The 12679-nt window shown below is 36.0% G+C and overlaps 1 long non-coding RNA gene across 4 annotated transcripts; it reads right to left on the reverse strand.

Annotated features, from left to right (window-relative positions):
• Positions 1 to 8368: 8368 nt before the first annotated feature.
• On the reverse strand, positions 8369 to 12403 carry LOC127960271 (uncharacterized). Of its 4 annotated transcripts, none has more exons than XR_008154359.1 (9): positions 12387 to 12403; positions 12246 to 12292; positions 11436 to 11506; positions 11139 to 11251; positions 10099 to 10207; positions 9864 to 9953; positions 9686 to 9749; positions 9151 to 9388; positions 8369 to 9083 (listed from the first exon to the last, which is right to left on the reverse strand). It is a non-coding gene; the product is annotated as an uncharacterized LOC127960271 (long non-coding RNA). The 4 variants fall into 4 exon arrangements; XR_008154360.1 differs by having other exon boundaries at positions 12240 to 12292; positions 12387 to 12401; XR_008154358.1 differs by having other exon boundaries at positions 11436 to 11774; positions 12240 to 12292; positions 12387 to 12401.
• Between the last annotated feature and the right edge of the window lie 276 nt (positions 12404 to 12679).

The following is a 12679-nucleotide window of genomic DNA, read 5'->3' on the forward strand; positions in this document are numbered from 1 at the left end:
ACAGAAGGCTATTTCTTCTGTGTTAATGTGTTAAAGCTGTTAACAAGTTGGCTGTAGATTGCTCTTGCATACATCTCTGCATTTCCCCTGTACAAAGAGGATTTGAAGAGATGAATGTTTGCTGGAATTCTGGTTAGTCAGCTGGAAAATTTCAAATGGTGGTCATGGCTTCTTACTATGGCACTAGTGCCTGACGTGTTAAGTGTTAGTCATGATTCAGGGCACAAAAAAAGAGCCCCAGGCTTAGCGGTTCAACACAAGCACATAGACACACATACACTTCAATAACCATACCTAGCTGTACTTATTAGAACTGTTCTTTGTGGAACCAATAAATGGTTCTGTGGCATCGCTTTGGAAACCCCCATTTGGAACATTTGTTTTAATAACTTAATGAAAGCCACTGGAAAGACTCCCTCTTCAGGATATCTCCATATACTTGATCTTGCAGACAACAAAATTCAACAAAATGACAACAACAAAAAATGTCTACCCAAAGAGGCCTAAAAGAAAAACGAATGCCACAGAACTTTAGGCTGAGTGAATGATCATAAAGTTTCCTTTTCGGCTGGAATATCCCTTCAGCCCACATGGAATATTCTATTACTGATAGCAATCAACACCACCCTGGATTCATCACAGTTTTCAACCATCTTGAAATGCCTACAGAGAATGATCAACACCTGACTGATTCTCCAACTTTCCCCAACAGAATTGTGAATAATGTTAAGCTGGAGTTACTTGTTCACAGTCCACAGAGTTTATAATTACAGTGAGAGGAATTTAGAAAAAAAAAAAAAGAAAAGAAACCATTTATGATTATTTTATCATCTGGCGAAGGTAACAAGACATACAACAGATTAAATCCTGCTCATAGTCGGCTGAGGTTGTGCTCTTTTCAGACCCTGAGGAGGACAGTATTAATTGAGGTCAAAATGCCGGGCCTCACACTCCATTTAACACAATTTCCCCAAGTAAGACCTGCCCTGAACTGGCTGCACACCCTCAGGAACTGGTGAAAAGCTGCTTGAAATGAACCTGTCATGCCAGGCAGCTTTCCCTTGGATGCGAGAGAAGGGAGATCACTATATTGAATTAGAGGAGTGTTAGCACATGCTGTGTGTCTTCTGGAGTGTGTGTGCGTGAACATTTGTGTGTAACGCTCCATGCCTGCTGGCGATAATAAAAGACTAAATGCCATGTTACGAATGTGGTGTCATTAATCTTTGGGTGGGTTCCACCCAATCAATGTCTTTTTCTCACAGGAACGAAGATTGATATTACGAGTGTAGCCTTAACTCTGTAATCAGTGTGACTACACAACACGCCCCCTTGACATCACATCTCAGGAGTAACAGACGCACTGACGGACATGTTGAATGGCAAAACGGATGCTTCCTGATCTTGCCACAGGCATAACAAATGGATATGAATTCATTTTTTTAGTGATAACTTTAGTTTAAAAGTGCACAGATTGCAGTTTGTCAACTTTGTGAAAGGTAATTTTATTGTATCGTTAATAGAAGACAGTAACCAAAGGGGAGATAGCATTAATATCCATCCTATTGTTTACCACAAGCAGACATTTATGCTTGTAATGCAATTTTGCTTTAGGCCCACACTAGTGCACACCTGTAAAATAAAGAACAACCGGAGATTATTTTCTGCATATGATATAATGAGGTTATACTATTTGTCTGCATAAAGCTGTGAACTGTATTTTTTATTTTCAAACCATTTGTCTGGGTTACAGATGAGGGTAATCCAGTGTTTAAAGCAGCCAACAGAATTATTTTTTAATCAGATATTCATGATTTAAGGGATTATTTGGCTTCTGGTGAAACTACAGTATATGCTCATATTTATGTTGGTGTGGACACTATAGTTATCTTTATACAGTAGTTATCGTTCTTGATGTAAATGGGCCTTACTGACAACTTCCCGACATTACAAATTACAAAATTAACACAAAATGTATTTTTTTTAAAGAAAATATAATCAAATTCAAAATAATTACAAAAAACTATAATAGTTATTGTATTCACTGATATAAACCTGAAGCAATCTCAAGTTCAAATCAAGTTCAAGTTCAACATATCCAATCATTTAAGCTTATATCTATCCTAGATCAGTGATTCTGAAAACTAGGCATATGCATTCAGCAAATTCTCTGAAAAAAAAAAAAATGGCTGACCGTGTTTTTGACAAATGATGAAGTTTGAGACCAATGAGACTGCTCAGCACTATCGCTCTCCATCCTTGTCCAGAGACCTTCCAAATTGAAACAGAAGGGCCCAGAAGGGAGATTGGCACCATTCACTCACAATTTAATCTCATTCAGTCATATTGTTGGATACGTCTCCCAGGAGTTAGTCAACTGACATTCTGACTGGTAGCAGGATAGACACAAAACTATTTCTGCCAGGAAAACCACATTGGGACCCAAGCCATTTTTTACAATTTAAGCAGAGAAGGTGATCAAAGGTGCAAAAGGAGCCTATATGAGACATATGCCAGTTGTATGAGGATATTAATGCAACAAATAAAAGATTTGAAAGCAAGAAACTACCAAAAGTCCAGTAACCAAAATGATTATCACATTTGCAAATCATTCCTAAATTTAGGTAGTAGATGCTTCTCGTAATTTCATTGCTCGGCTGAGGCTTTATCCAAGCTAGCGGCTCTACTGCGAGCGAGTGTCTGAGGGGAGATGTCGGGCTCAGTATGAGGAGGCTGGTTCACGGTCTGCTGCCAATGATAAGCCACCTGACTATTATTCATTTTCACCTAGCAATAAGGCAGCAATTAAGCACTTTAATTTGCAGAGCAAAGCAGCTTTGAGGAGCCATACATCACCATGTTCCACTGCATGCAACACTTGTTTGCTTCAGTGTCCATGATTGGTTGAATGATTCCGGACTGTGCTGAAATAATAAAGGACGTGTAGAATTTGATTTGGATGTTTCTTGGTATTATTGCATTAACAGTGATAAAGCTGAGCTTTTAGAGAGTTTCTTACATGCTAGCGCTAACAGCCGGAAGCTAATGAATGAAGCTCATGCTCATAAATCTCCACAGGGTATGTTCTACAACACTGATCCCATCAATGAGGTCAAGGCAAAAAAGTCAGTGTTAACTTAAAATGACCAGAGGAATTAGCATGGCCCATTGCTTAATGTGATAATATGTTTGCAATATTCTATTTGATTTTATGCTGCTATTTTCTTAACAAGACAAAGGAGTTGTAAAAGGCTTGCCTATCAATCTTGTTTTATGCTAGCATTGACGACAGAAGATAACACAAAATTGAACACATAATTTGCATGTACAGTAAATCCATATGATTTTTACAGATTATGTGTATGTGTGTGAGACTGTCCTCCTCTTAAAAACGACCACATAGGTCGTTTGTGCAAGCAGCATATTACGACCTATTATTACGTTTTAAAATCAAGCGCCCTCTAGCGGCCGTATTACGACAGTCTCGTTTGTCGGGTGTGTCGTCATCAAATGACCTTTGACTTTCGTTACCATCGTTACCACCCAAAAAAAGGAGGCGTGACCCAACATCTTACCATGCGTTGTTGTCCAGGTTTGTAAACAATTTTATTTTATGGTTTATTTTTTAAGGTACTGTTCTGATTGTCTGCAATTAATGTCAAAGTAAGTGCAGTTTGACGTTTTCTTTACAAATATGTTGTGAATGCCAGTGAACGAATGTGTGGCAATCGCAACGAATCTGAAATGACCAGTGACCACAACACTTACCATATTTTTTTTTTTACCATGATAACTGTTTTACTGTGGTATTTGTAGTTAAAAATCATTAACCACAATGCCATGCCTTTAATACCTTTTTGTAATGTAATTGTGATTCAGTGTTTTTTTTCTTTTCAGTTTTGCAGTTTCTTCATATCACATACATCTCCAGCTCCTACAACAACATTCAGTGTCCAGCAGCTCTTTATGATGCTCTCTCTCTCTCTCTCTCTCTCTCTCTTTCTCTCTCACTCTCTCTCTCTCTCTCTCTCTCATTTTCCTTTCCTATTTTTCTGAACTGTAATTCATAAATAAGTCACACATATTTTTCTTTCTTTCTCTTGTTCATCATGGCATATTTTCACAGCTCAGAATCAGATTTTGATCAGTTCTTGTATTAACAGGGAACTTGTACTCGAAGCTCAACTTGAAGAAGTTTCCAGTGAAGATGAAGTCCTTCAAAGGTTCGACACAGGTAATGTTGAAGATATGTAGTTATAACTGATTTACTTTAATTAATTTATCCTTACTTTATGTTAATAACCTTCCTTATAGTCCTTCCTTTCAAATATTTTGTTCACAGATCATTTCTAACACACTGTCTAAACATGTATGTATTAAAACAACAACAACAACTTGTTACTTTTTCTTTATTCCAGCTGAAAAGGAAGACCATGGGCCTGTCAAACCTTGTTTGTGGAGAGGGATGAATTTGACCATCTTGTGTGTTTACGGAGAAGACCAAAAGCTGCTAAGGCAGATATTTCCAGAGGTACGTCTGTGTTGATCTGAGCACCTCGACAGAACTTTACTGCAGTTACATTTTGCACCGAATTTTATGTTTTTTACTTTTTTAAATACCTCACGACCCCATCAGTACAAACCCTGTGCTATGTCAAAGTATTAATAATTCAAACAATTTCAGCAAATTCATATGATATTGTACAAGCGTACTCTCCAGCTTTTCCTCCTGCTGTCATTGACCATCGCCTCAGCTCTCATGCAGACTGTGTCAGGAAATGCTGTGTAACTTGTCATGTGACACAAAAGGGGCCGGTTGCGTAAACATAGCTATTATGTTAAGACTGTGACCAACTAGCAGTTAACCAAGAGATAATCATATTTCTTAGTAAAATTGGACCAATCTATGTTTTTGTAACTGACTTTAAACAATTATGACAAGTCTAGAGTAAATCAAATTATATGGCTAACTTTTTTAAAGATTAGTTTAAGCAGTTTAGGCAACCGGCCCCAGGTCTTTAATTTATTTGACCAAATTAGATCATTTAAAGGTGTTTACAACAAGAACAATAACTATAATGACTATTTTAGCATCGCTACCAACAAATTATAAAGTTCTGTTTATTATTATACACGCTGCAGTTATGTTGTCTTTAACCACTAGCCCGTTGCTAGGGGGAAGTCGTGGCTTAGTGCTTAGAAAGTTTGACTCTTAACCATAAAGTTGTGGGTTTGAGTCTCGGCCCGGCAATACGACTTTTTTTGCGCTGCCCCCAACTGCTCACCGGGCACCGTAACATAAATGATCCCCACTGCTCCGTGTGTGTGTGTTCACTGCTGTGTGTGTGCACTTTGGATGGGTTAAATGCAGAACAAGAATTCTAAGTATGGGTCACCATACTTGGCTGTATGTCACGTCACTTTCATTTGTTGTCAATGTTTTAATTATTCATCATGTTATAAATTCAATTTTTTCCTGTCTTGCAGGATTTCTGACAGATTACTGAGTCCTTCTCCATCAGCTCTCCACAATAGCAGCCCTTCCAAAAGCATCCACATCACTCTCTCTTGTGTGGCACATCTGCTCTCAGTCGTTAGCATGTCTACTTGTATTATTTCTCCTCTAGTCAACACTCCCATCTCTACTGTGAACACTCCTGTCACTATCACCATCCCACCTACTGTATTGTATATGCCATATATATATATATATATGTGTGTGTGTGTGTGTGTGACCTTTAAGGTCATTTAATGATAGAAATGCATTTTCCAGCTGAAAATGATTTATAAAATATAATTATTAATAACCGTTTTAGTTTGTCTTGCATATGTTCACAACAGAAGCGATCAGTGATTACAGGAGATTAAGAGGTAATCATGTGAAATATTAGTCTTAACAATATTTTTCTAATTAGTTAATCACTTTTAAATGAAAGAAAAGAATATGATTTCAGCTGGTGCCTTGCAACTCCTGGTTTGTAAAAATATTATTTGGCATTTTATAAACTTCTCTGCAAACAAATTGACAATTTTTATTTATTTATTCATTTTTTTTATTTTATATATATATTTTTATATTAGCCAATTTAGTTTTAAAGGGATTTTCTATTACATAATTCTGTCTGTACCTATTAGTTACTTTATCAATCAGTAATTTTTAAAAGTTGTTATATTTCACAATAATATATTATTTTTTTGTTTTTATTTCTTCATAGTGACAAACTAGAGAGAAAGAATGGTGTTATTTGCATTGTTTGTCTGAAAAGTTTGACATATCAATAAACACTGATATGGAAATTACTAAAAAAAAATTATCCCTGTGTTTTTTAAATTGTATTTATTTATTTATTTTTATTATTATTTTCCTTTTTTTCTGTAGTTTAACTGGTAGAGCTAAAAATTGCAAGATTGTAAATACATCTCCAAAAAACACACAAGTGATTAAATGTATACATTTAATACACTATAAATATATAAATATAATATTATTTTTTCATACAGTATATGCAAAAATGTTGAGCTTAAATATTGTACATTAATATTAGGGTAAAGAATGTGTATAATCGCAAATATGAGGCCCTTGTTTGAAAATAAATAACTGTAATCAACAAATCTATTGCTGAATCAGGTTTACCCCACAATGCAAATCCGTCATTTTAGTTTTATATTTAGTGGGTGAAAATAAATTCACCACAAGAACCCGGAAAAGCCTGTCATGAATGGCCGTATATGGACAAGTAAGGGTGTCGCTTCTGCTCAACTGGATTTTCATTGGCTTTGAAATCCACTTGGCACTCGAGGACTCGCTGTGACTGGACTTTCTTTTAGCCCAAATTAAAAAACGTTTAATGTTGCAAAGTAAATTTTGCTGTAATTATTACGTCAATAGTACCTTCAGTTAACAATGGTGCATTGCTATATTTTGTGAAATTACCTCTTTACCGAGATCCTAACCTTAAACCTGAACATAACTTAATTGAACTACAAAAAACAGCGCCATGACTTTCACTTTCCATCGATAGAATGGCTAAGGCTTATGGGCAATGTAGTTTAAAATGTTTAATAATGAAATTGTGAAAAATACTTCTTTTTTTAAACAAAGGGATATCTAAGCATGTTTATTGTGCAAAGTTATATGACATATGTGAGAGGCAGGCTGACATTTTTTATTTTACTAAGAGTACTTTTATAAACACATGTATAGCACTTTTCTATGAATGTTTGAAAGCTGTGCCAAACATTATTTAGTAAACATAGCATAATGAGTTGTCCTACCAATTTTCTTTTTGAAACTATAATCAGATTTTGATTTACAGCCATTTGGAATGTTAATTGTTTTGCTCTTCAAGGGGACTCTACTGGGCCCCTGGGGATGGAAGGGCAGGAAAAAAATGCACAGCTCTATTCTCATCATTGGCAACAAACTGTTGAGACACATTTTGTAGGTTGTCTTTTCAAAAGCATACCATTATGTAAGTTGGAAGTCATAGTTATCTTAGAATTAAGACACCAGAAAATCAACATAAGTGCCCATTTGGAAAGAGCTCAATTTATTTCATAAGATCAAGAGCAATAATACAGTGCTAATAGTAAACAAAGACAACAAATACATATTCTGACATTTCATCAGACAAGGCCAATGTGTCATTCAGTAAGACAATGTGTGACAGTGTGCAGTTTATGGTTCCATACAATTCATGCAATTTAAAGAATCATAATATAAAATACCTAATTCATAAATCTCTGTAAAGAATGTCTCATCTTTGTCCTGCTCAGGAGCTAGACATCAGTAATGTGCATGAACATCTTCATTATAATACAGAACAGGATTCATGTTGATCTTTCCTTGATTCATCACCTTCAGTTGTGCATGAAGTCCATGCAGTCTCTTCTAATGCAGCTCTTCATCTAACTGAATTTCATTAATATTACTAAATGTTCATGTCTTCATCAAAACAACCATGGTGATTATATGTGTTGTTTACAAAATTAAATGGTGTATCTACCAAAAAACCATCTCTAGTACAGAATATTCACCATACTTTATTATCCAACACCATACGCAATATTTTACTAGGATGCAGCATAAAGACAGATAAAGAAGCATATTAAGACAAATTATATTCAAGTGAAATAAAAATGGGTTACATTAAAACCATTTTATTTTAATCAGATGAAGAAACCCAGATGAAGGCATGGTGAAATGTCTTGAGCACCAAAGAATCACATCCAGTTTCCTTCTCATCATCAGAGCTCTCCTGGTTTTCTTCAAATCCATGTCTCTATCATGATCTTCTTCAATGTCATAAACAATTTGCAATTGTTATCCAGCACAACAATACAACTGATGAACAAGTCATGTGACCAATTCAAATCAAATCATTTTATTATCACAATACCATGAATGCAAGTATACAGGTGGTAAAATGCTTTTCTGCAAACTGCAGCATGACAAGTACTGAATATATTTGCAACACATATACAGTATCAAAAATATAAACCGTATACATAAGAGCTCAATACAGGTAGAAAATATAGTGCAATACTATACTATACAGAGAGAACAAAATGAAAACAATTAACAACAATCACTGTATACTGTAGATATACCTCTGCCCACTGCTCCGGGTGTGTGTTCACAGTGTGTGTGTGTTCACTGCTCTGTGTGTGTGCACTTCGGATGGGTTAAATGCAGAGCACAAATTCTGAGTATGGGTCACCATACTTGACTGTATGTCACGTCACTTTCACTTTCAGTACAGTATGAATTAGTGCAAACAGAATATCAGGTTGCAGAATAATAGTGAGTCAGAGTCCAGTCAGTGTAGCTGATAGAGTGCAGTGCACACAGTATGAGGCTGCTGGTGTGTGTATGTGTGTGTGTGTGTGTGTGTGTGTGTGTGTGGTGTTACTGGTACGAGTTCAGTTCAGTCTGATTGCCTGTTGAAGGAACTTGTTTTGCAGTCTGCTGGTGCTGGTTCTGTGATAATGTCTGTCTGATGGTGATGTTGAGAGCAATCCATGGCTCGTGTGGCTGGAGTTTCTGACGGTCCTCAACAAAAGAAAAACCTTGCGTAGATGTCCTGGAGAGACAAAATCATTGTGTCAATTATATATTATTATTATTTAGAATTGTTGTAATGGACATACCATTGATTCCTGTTGAAGGTTGTTGGAGGTATGGGCTCTCAGTTGTGAAGTTTCTTTTATGGCCGTAACATCTGTGCAGTCACACAGCTGTTTGGGAATTCAGTCTTCACAGTTTCAGGCTGCAGCGCTGCATTTGGTGACCATTGACTCCTCCATCTCTGGCCTCAGACCCGCTTCTCTTTAGTCTGGAGTGAAGACAAATGTTCTCAGTACCAGCTTTCCTTCTACTGCAGTCTTTCTGTACAAGTAGAAAATAATAAAAACAATCATAACAAATCAGTTATGTATTGAAAACTCATAGTACATATGAAGACTTCAGATGCAAAGGCATCTAAGTTCCACCTGAAGTTTTCTTCTAAAATTCTTCTTAGAAGAACATTTCATACAGAACTTAAAGGCTTTTGCATCTGAAGTCTTCATATACAACACATCTCGTTCTTCATTTCTCCATCAACTGACTTCATCCTCCTTCAAAAACTGTAAGTCCATAAGAAAAATAGTTTTGGTGAATACAGGTGCAGGTGTCAGTACTCACCATATTCAGTCATTTTCTGCCCAAATTCCAGAAATGATGCCCTGATGATTTGTTCATTCTAGGACTTATAAAAAGATGTATATGTGAAAAATGATAATTGCTGACTTGAATAGAGATCAACATCATATGCTGTACTAATGCATTGCTTGAATACAGACACATCAATGGGGATGAGCACCTTTTCACTCTTTTCTGTTTGGGCACAATAGAGCCATGTTCATTCCTCATCCCCAACAGGACTGATGTTCTTTGTGTTTTTGCTCTTCAGCTGTAAAACAAAAATATGTCTATTAACCCCATGTTTAATTACTATTGCTTATTACATATGAATTAAGACAGATATAATTAAGTAAATTCACCAAAAGATTCAGGTTAGAGGATTAAATGAATATTGATTACAATTTTCTACAAACCTTTCTTGGAGAGGGCTGATCATGACAGGAACTTGCTGAGCCACACTAGTAGACATTCAGTTGACAAACCTGAAAGAGGCCATCATGCAACCATCCGCTCTGTTTGTACCTTACAACAGAGCAAGAGAGAATGTGTGAGTGAGTGGAGAGAGTAAAGGACTAAGATGAAGACAAACAAGCAAAGAAAGGCAAAATCTTGCGTTTGAGTTTAACAAAATGAGAGGGAAGAAAGCTGTATCTTCAAGCTATATTATTCTCAATTATTTTCTACACTATAACATGCAGCAGGATTGTTGTAAGCAGTTTAAAGACCTCTTCATACCAAGGATGAGTCCATACTTAATGACACAGAGGAACAACATCAGTGGAATATATTTTCCAGCTGATGAACATTAAACAGCCAATCAAAATGCACATTTCAAAAGCTTGATCATTTAAAGTGGCAGACATCAACGTCGCTGCAGTGTGTATATTAATAAACATAACTTTATCATTGGTTGATGTTGGTGTGGATGCTAAAATAGTTATTGTAGTTACTATTCTTGGTGTGAACAGCCTTAAATGATCTAATTTGGCCAAATTAACTAAAGATCTGATGTGTCACATGACAAGTTACACAGCATTTCCTGACTTGCTTTTAAACAGACGTGTTCAATTAAAATCAACATGGAAATAAAGGCAGACTGTGAGGTGCGGACAGATATCATGTACTGTTAGAACGGGTTAAGACGGTGCTAATAAAGAATACAGTGGACTCAATATAAACTTTAGGATATAACGCTCTGACTACTTAAAATGGACACAGTCTGCATGAGAGCTGAGGCGATGGTCAATGACAGCAGGAGGAAAAGCTGGAGAGTACGCTTGTACAATATCATATGAATTTGCTGAAATTGTTTGAATTATTAATACTTTGACATAGCACAGGGTTTGTACTGATGGGGTCGTGAGGTATTTAAAAAAGTAAAAAACATAAAATTCGGTGCAAAATGTAACTGCAGTAAAGTTCTGTCGAGGTGCTCAGATCAACACAGACGTACCTCTGGAAATATCTGCCTTAGCAGCTTTTGGTCTTCTCCGTAAACACACAAGATGGTCAAATTCATCCCTCTCCACAAACAAGGTTTGACAGGCCCATGGTCTTCCTTTTCAGCTGGAATAAAGAAAAAGTAACAAGTTGTTGTTGTTGTTTTAATACATACATGTTTAGACAGTGTGTTAGAAATGATCTGTGAACAAAATATTTGAAAGGAAGGACTATAAGGAAGGTTATTAACATAAAGTAAGGATAAATTAATTAAAGTAAATCAGTTATAACTACATATCTTCAACATTACCTGTGTCGAACCTTTGAAGGACTTCATCTTCACTGGAAACTTCTTCAAGTTGAGCTTCGAGTACAAGTTCCCTGTTAATACAAGAACTGATCAAAATCTGATTCTGAGCTGTGAAAATATGCCATGATGAACAAGAGAAAGAAAGAAAAATATGTGTGACTTATTTATGAATTACAGTTCAGAAAAATAGGAAAGGAAAATGAGAGAGAGAGAGAGAGAGAGAGAGAGTGAGAGAGAAAGAGAGAGAGAGAGAGAGAGAGAGAGCATCATAAAGAGCTGCTGGACACTGAATGTTGTTGTAGAAGCTGGAGATGTATGTGATATGAAGAAACTGCAAAACTGAAAAGAAAAAAAACACTGAATCACAATTACATTACAAAAAGGTATTAAAGGCATGGCAAATGTGTTACTTAACTAAAGAGTACACAATAAGCACAGTTACTGTGGTGAAAAGCATGGTAACGTGTTTATACTACAAATACCAAAGTAAAACTACAGTTATGACGGGAGATACATTGAGTTGTGGTTACTGAGGTTTTATAACACGTGACATGGTTCAGCGACATGTTACTATGGTAAAAACATGGTAAATGCGCGACTTTTACATGACCTCTTTCCACCACAGGCGAATTTCAAACGAATATCACAATGAAAACTAACTTTATAAAGCTGCAGATTTCGATTAAATGATTTGAACGTCAAACTGGTTTAATAGGACATACAGTGTCCAGTATCGATTTGAAAATAAAAACTCATATTATTCATAAACGATCGACTACTTTATGAGACGGGAGAAAACCTTACCTGTACATGTCTCGAAGTCATCTAAAATCCATATCATCAAAATCCACGAACATCTGAGAGAGTTTAAATCAAACAATTCAAAACGCAAATAGCAAACATGTTAAAATAAACCCACAATGCATTTAGGCGAAAGTTCATTTATCATACCTCCTGTTGCCAATAGGGGCGCTAATTTAGAGAACGCTCGTGTGGGTCGTATTTATGGATAGTGACAAACGACCCATACGGTCGTATGAGTTGGAGGACTTGTTGGTATTTAAAAGTCAATTACTGAAATTAAGCGAGCAAATAGTAAACAGAATGCATAAATTCGGAATGTAAAGAAGTAGAAATAAAATAATAATTGAAGTTCAAAGAATTTCCTAAACCATCATTTTAACTAACACAGTATAGATTTATAAATAAATGTATATATTACATTTAATTCAAATTTATGAATC

This window comes from Carassius gibelio, chromosome B6, assembly GCF_023724105.1.
Source record: "Carassius gibelio isolate Cgi1373 ecotype wild population from Czech Republic chromosome B6, carGib1.2-hapl.c, whole genome shotgun sequence".
Taxonomy (NCBI): domain Eukaryota; kingdom Metazoa; phylum Chordata; class Actinopteri; order Cypriniformes; family Cyprinidae; genus Carassius; species Carassius gibelio.